The sequence below is a fragment of the Neomonachus schauinslandi genome, chromosome 16 (genome assembly GCF_002201575.2).
Source record: "Neomonachus schauinslandi chromosome 16, ASM220157v2, whole genome shotgun sequence".
Classification (NCBI taxonomy): domain Eukaryota; kingdom Metazoa; phylum Chordata; class Mammalia; order Carnivora; family Phocidae; genus Neomonachus; species Neomonachus schauinslandi.
In genome coordinates this window covers 8106017-8112016 of record NC_058418.1, presented here as the reverse complement: position 1 = coordinate 8112016, position 6000 = coordinate 8106017, and the positions used below count along the sequence as shown (strand labels likewise).

General features: G+C 49.2%; 1 protein-coding gene across 1 annotated transcript in view; it reads left to right on the top strand.

Annotated features, from left to right (window-relative positions):
* The first annotated feature begins 2708 nt into the window (after positions 1 to 2708).
* BICRA (BRD4 interacting chromatin remodeling complex associated protein) overlaps positions 2709 to 6000 on the top strand; it is a 47050-nt gene continuing 43758 nt past the window's right edge. Inside the window, exon 1 of the mRNA XM_044921980.1 lies at positions 2709 to 2951. The gene's annotated coding sequence lies outside the window, so the exon portion shown is untranslated. The remainder of the gene's footprint in view (positions 2952 to 6000) is intronic.

The following is a 6000-nucleotide window of genomic DNA, read 5'->3' as shown; positions in this document are numbered from 1 at the left end:
AGTGAAGACACTTGCCCCAAGTCACAGCCAGTAAGCATTGGAGCCAGGATTGGAGCCAGACAGACCAGAGTCTGTTTTTTTTTTTTTTTAATGAACTTTACGGAGATATAATTTATGTACAATGTGATACATCCATTTTAAGAGTACTATCGCTGCGTTTTGACAAATAGTACCATCCTGTAAACCACCATCACAGTCAAGACACAACATTTGCCTTCCCCAAAGAGTCCCTCCTGCCTTCTTGCAATCAGTGCTCCCCGCCTCCTGGGCTCAGGCAGTGAAATCTTCTTTCTGTAACAATAGATTTGATTTGCCTTTCCTAGAATTGGATATAAGCGGATTCACACAGCATGCACTCTTCTTACGTCTGGCTTCTGCCACTCAGCAGAGTGATTTTGAGATCCGTCCGTGATGGATTTGTCAGTCGTTTGCTTCCGTTCGTGGCTGAGTGGGATCCCATGGTGCGGGCAGGTCACAATTTGTGTATCCGTTCACCTGCTGGTGGACCTTTGGGTTATTTCCAGTGTTTGGCCCTGACCAGTGGGGCTGCCGTGAACTCTCATGTAGTAATCTCTGTGTGGACACATGGTATCATTTCTCTTGGGTAAACACCTCCGAGTAGAATGACTAAGGCAGATAAGAATGTGTTTAATTGGAGTTGAAACGGCCCCACTGTTTTTCAAAGAGGCTGTGATGGTTTGCGTTACCCCCAGCAAGGCTGAAGAGTTCCAGGGGCTCCACATCATTAACCACCACGCGGTAGCGTCCGTCCGTTTCATTTTAGACATTCTGTTGGGTACCTAGTGGTATCTCATTATGGTCGCAATTTAAATCTCCTGCTGACTACAGAGGTTGAACCTCTCCGTTGGCTTATGTGCCCCTTGTCGATCTTATTTTGTTCTGAAATCAGGTTGTTTGTCATCTTCTTTATCGGGTGGTCAGTTTCTTTCTCTGGGCTGCATCCCTGTCCTTTGTCGAAAGGGGTCAGGCGCTGCTCACTTCTCGTTCCAGGGCCAATATTCCAGTTTTTCAAGAAGAGCTGGAAACCTGGGAGTCTCTTACAGAACACATCTCTGGCTTTCCAAAATTTGGCCCACAGAAGGAACTCTGTGTAAAGCAGATCTATATCTGGGGCTTCTGGTTTGCTGGCTGTCAGAGTGACACAGTTGAATGGGGCTCAGTCCAGGCCCTGCAGGGGCACCCACTTCCAAGGACACAGGACCCTGTCTCACGGTCCCTGGGGCCACTCATGGTGCTATCACCAAGCTCCCCAGCACCAGACAGGGACCAGCCCCCCTGGTAGGTGTCCATGGACAGAGAGACAAAGGAGAAGCGAACGAAGCACCCATTTTCATTGCCTTGGTTCACTCATTGTGATAACAGTTAACTTTGAGCATTTGATGTCTTTTGCGTGTGGACTCATTAAATCCTGCAACAGCTCCATAAGCAGGGGTCATGGCAAGAATATTTAAGCCCCGTTGGAATGCAGATTGGCAGTAAAACACCCCTATGCATGTTCAAGCAGAACACCACTGGCCTCTGAGTCTGTTTTATAGACACAGAAACCGAGGCACAGAGAGGGCGAGTCACTGACTCCATGTTGCCCAGCCGAGAGGGACAGAGCGAGGGGCAGATCCAGGCAGCATGGCCCCAGAGCCAGCCGGACTTTCTATTTTGAAGAAAATTTCAAAGCTCAAGACAAGTGGCAAAAATAACACATACAGAGAAATCTTTCTCCAGATTCGCCGGCTTGTGACATTTTACCGCATTTCCTTCCTCACCCTCCTTTTCTCTTGTTCTGTGGGCCAGTGGTGCAAAAGGTATTCTGCCCATGAGTCTCAGTGCTCTCATCTGGAAAATGGGCCAGTCTGACCTGAACTCTACACACACACACACACACAACACACACACACACGTAAGCCGCTGGAGATTAGGAAAGGTACCAGGTGCTTTTTTGGCCCTTGACACTTTGATGTGTGTTTCCGAAGACTGAGGATATTCTCTTACGTAAGCCCAGGATAGTGATCAGGTGCTCCTGGTTGAACATTGACCCAGCGCTGTTATCTGCTCTACTATTCTTTGTATTCTGGTTTTTGTCAGTTGTCCTAGTAACGCCCCGAATAGCTGGATCCCCCCCCACCAAGAGGATCCTGTTTGGGATCACGCATTGCATTTTAGCCCTCTTATCTCTTTCCCTTCCTTCAGTTGGGAGGCTTTTCTCAGCTTTTCTTTGTGTTCTGTGACATTGCCTTTTGGAAAGGTCCTATCTTGTAGAAGGTGCCTCTGTTGAGGGGGTTTGACTTCTGGTTCCTTCCTGTGAGATTCAGATATTCAGATTTTCAGAACCTGCTCTCTTGAGCACCATGAGGTTCTTCCTTTCAAAGGGACACTTGGCCAGCCTGAGCTCATCTTGTTCCCATCCCGGCGGCTGGCACGTTTCAGTTGGGGACGATCTGTGGCACTTACAATGAGTGTGTTTGGGGGGCATGCGGTTTCCAGAAAAAGTGAAAGCAAAACACAGTTTCTCAACAGAAAAAAAAAAAAGCACAAGATCATTAGAAGGAACAAAAGAGGAAAGACGGGGGCGACACTGGAATATCCAAAGTTCTAGAAATGCTGAGAACACAAAAGTGATTCGTAATTCTATTTCTCCGGGTAGCGCAGCCTCGTTAGTGTTTTGGCATATTTCCTCCCAATCGATCTGCTTTTTCCCCCTTGCCCTTGGGGCACTCATTCTTGCACAGTTGACTAGAATGACGTAGAGAGCTAAAGACAGGAGGAAAATTCGGGAAGTCGAGCTCGGTCTAGGGGCGTTTTGGGAACCGGCCAGGCGGGCACATCATGGGTCCGGGAATGCCCGCTGAGAGGTTGTGCCCCTGGAGCTGGGGTTTCCGCCCCACTATGTGGACACCAGCATCCTCCACTGTCCCTGGGAGGAGATCAGAACCTCGGTGAGTAGGGCTGGGTCCTCGCTGGAACTCTCCCTAGGTCCCCAGAGCCCCTCGAGGTGGCTCGGAACCCAAAGCCCACGGGGCGGCTCAGCCCAGCACAAACCCGGCTGAAGCACATTGCGCCTAAGATCGGATCCCCCCACCCCGCCCCAAGTTGTATTTTTCGAAACTTGAGCCTGGGGATTTGAGAACAATAGCTACTATGATAATAGTGCACACTTCTCCAGCACGTCCTCTGAGCCACAGGTCATGTACTTTGTATGTATTGATTCGTTTAAGCCTCACACCGTATCGTGGGGGTGTTACTGTTCCTGTAGACCCAAGGTAGAACAGAGGTACAGAGAGAAGTAACTTGCCCAAGGTTAGACAGGTGCTTGAATAGCAGAGTAGGATCTGAACCCACGCAGTCTGGGCGTGTGTGGTGCTTTCTGGCTGCATCTGAAGCAGCAGTTTGCCTATTTATTTAGCTCAGGCCTCCATGAGCCCATGTGGTGCTTTTGTGGAACTAAAAACAGATGCCCCTTTCTCATGACCCTTTTCTGCCATCTGCCAGAAAATTGTGGTCATATGTATACACAAATCTACAGTGTCCTAAGATGGGACTGCCTCCCCAGGGGAGAGCAGGGGGGAAGGGTCGGGGGATTGTGCAGTGTACAACCTGCACAACTGTACACAGTTACCCAATATTTAACAAATATTTCTCAAGTGTCTACTTCAGAGACCGACAATAAACAAGATAAGCCTATAAAATATTTACTATGTCAGATGTCAATAAGTGTTCCTAACAGATAAAGCAGGAGAAGAGGGATCAGGGTGCAGGGGGTTGGGCTGCACTTTTTAAATAGAGTAGTCAGGGAAGGTGAGGTCACTGAGGTTGACATTTGTGTAGAGACCTGAGGGAGGTTAGGGGAGAGGCCGTGTGGGTTTTTGGGGCAGAGCAATCCAGGCAGAGGGAAGAGTCAGTGCAAAGGCCCTGAGACAGGTCGGTGCCTGGTGTGTTTGAAGACTATTGAGGAGGTCCATGTGGCGGAAGCTGAGCAAGCCGAGGGGAGAGAGCAGGATATGAGGGCAGAGGGTACAGTGGCAGATCTTGTGGGGTCTTGTGGGCCACAGCGAGGACTTTGCTTTTCTCCAAGTGAGACAGGAACATGAGGGTTCTCAGCAGACGAGGGACATGAGCCGACTCATGTTCTAACCAGATGCTAGTGGGGTGGGGGCAGAGAGACCAGTGGGGAGATCGCTGAAGAAATGCAGGTGTAATGTGGCTCTGGGAAATACTTCTTAATTTTGAGTGAATGAATGGATGCTTTCAGCGAAGTGGAAGGAGACAAAGGAGAGGTCAGAGGTCTGTCCCAGGCACCCCCATGCTGGTTCCTCCTGCTTCCCTCTGGGAGCAGAGCAGGGTCTTAGGAGGAACCAGCCACGAGAGAGCTGGGAGCCCAGCTTCCAGGCAGACCCGTTCTGTGACCAGGGGCGTGGTCAGTTGTCACTGTGTAAAATGGGTTAAACAGGTGCCTTGAGGTGGTCAGTAGGTATTTGCTACTTTTCCTCTTTTGAATTGTGAAATAAAGGGTCTAGGAATATTTTTATACATAGTTACTTTCTTTTCTACTTTTTTTTTTTCTCTAGAGAGACCTGCACGCACAGGGGAGAGGGAGGAAGAGCAGAGGGAGAGGGAGAGAGAGAATCTTAAGCAGGCTCCATGCCCAGCGCAGAGCCTGACACAGGGGTTGATCCCACGACCCTGAAATCATGACCTGAGACTAAATCAAGAGTTAGTCGCTTAGCTGACGGAGCCACTGAATAGGCACCCCTACTTTTTCTTTTCTTTTTTTTTTTTAAGATTTTATTCATTTATTTGATAGAGACACAGCGAGAGAGGGAACATAAGCAGGGGGAGTGGGAGAGGGAGAAGCAGGCTTCCCGCCGAGCAGGGAGCCCGACGCGGGGCTCGATCCCAGGATCCTGGGATCATGACCTGAGCCGAAGGCAGACGCCTAACCGACTGAGCCAGCCAGGAGCCCCCCATAGATATTTAAAAAAAACAACAACAGTTTTACTGAGATAAAATTCACATGCCATACAACTCAGCCATGGAAAGCATACAATTCTATGGTTTATGATACATTTGCAGGGTTGTGTAACCATCATTAGCTCTACGCAAATTGTAGAACATTTTCCTCACTTGAAGAAACAGCCCTGAGCCCCTTAGCTGCCCTCGCATCCGTCCTGTCTGCCCAACACCTGGCAACCACTGATGTACTTTCTGTCTCAGTGGATGTGTCTATTCTGGACATTGTGTTTAAGTGGTGCCATAAAACAGGGTGGTCTTTCGCCTCTGGCTTCTTTCACTTTGCACGATGGTTTCGTAGCGTGGGTCAGGATGCCTTTCCTGTTTTCTTGCTAAGTAATACCCGCTGTGTGGATGTACCACGGTTTGTTTCTCTGTTCATCCATTTATGAGCACTTGGTTTGTTACCACTTTCGGAGCTGTTACGGAGAATTCTGCTCTGAACGTCCACGTAGGGGTTTTTCTGCGGACGTGTGTTCTCACCGCTCCTGGGCATCTACCGGGAGTGAGATTGCTGGGTCGTAGGGTAGCTGTACGTTTAACGTTTGGACGAACAGCCAGTGTGGCACACGGTTGCACCATTTTGCATCCTTTCAGGAGTAGACGAGGGTGTGAGGGTGTTTTCTTCCCTTCTGGGGGATCTTTTTGTTGAATTGTCCTGAAAAGTGTGCACATCCTAAGCGTGCAGCTGGATGAATTTTCATGGGTTGGACGCACTCAACAACCAGCTCCCAGATGAGAAGCAGAACATGCTGTACCTCCCTTCCCGACCTCTACATCCCCCACCAGGAGCCTCCATCCCCATGATAACGCCATAGTTTAGTGTTGCCTGGGTTTGTACTGGACATATGAAATCCTACGATGGTGTTTCCTTTTGCTCCACGTCATGTTTTTGAAGGTTCTTCCTTGTGAGTAGATCAGTAGTGTTGTTCCTTTATCGCTGCTGTGTGGTATTCCACGGTGTGGCTCTACCACAGT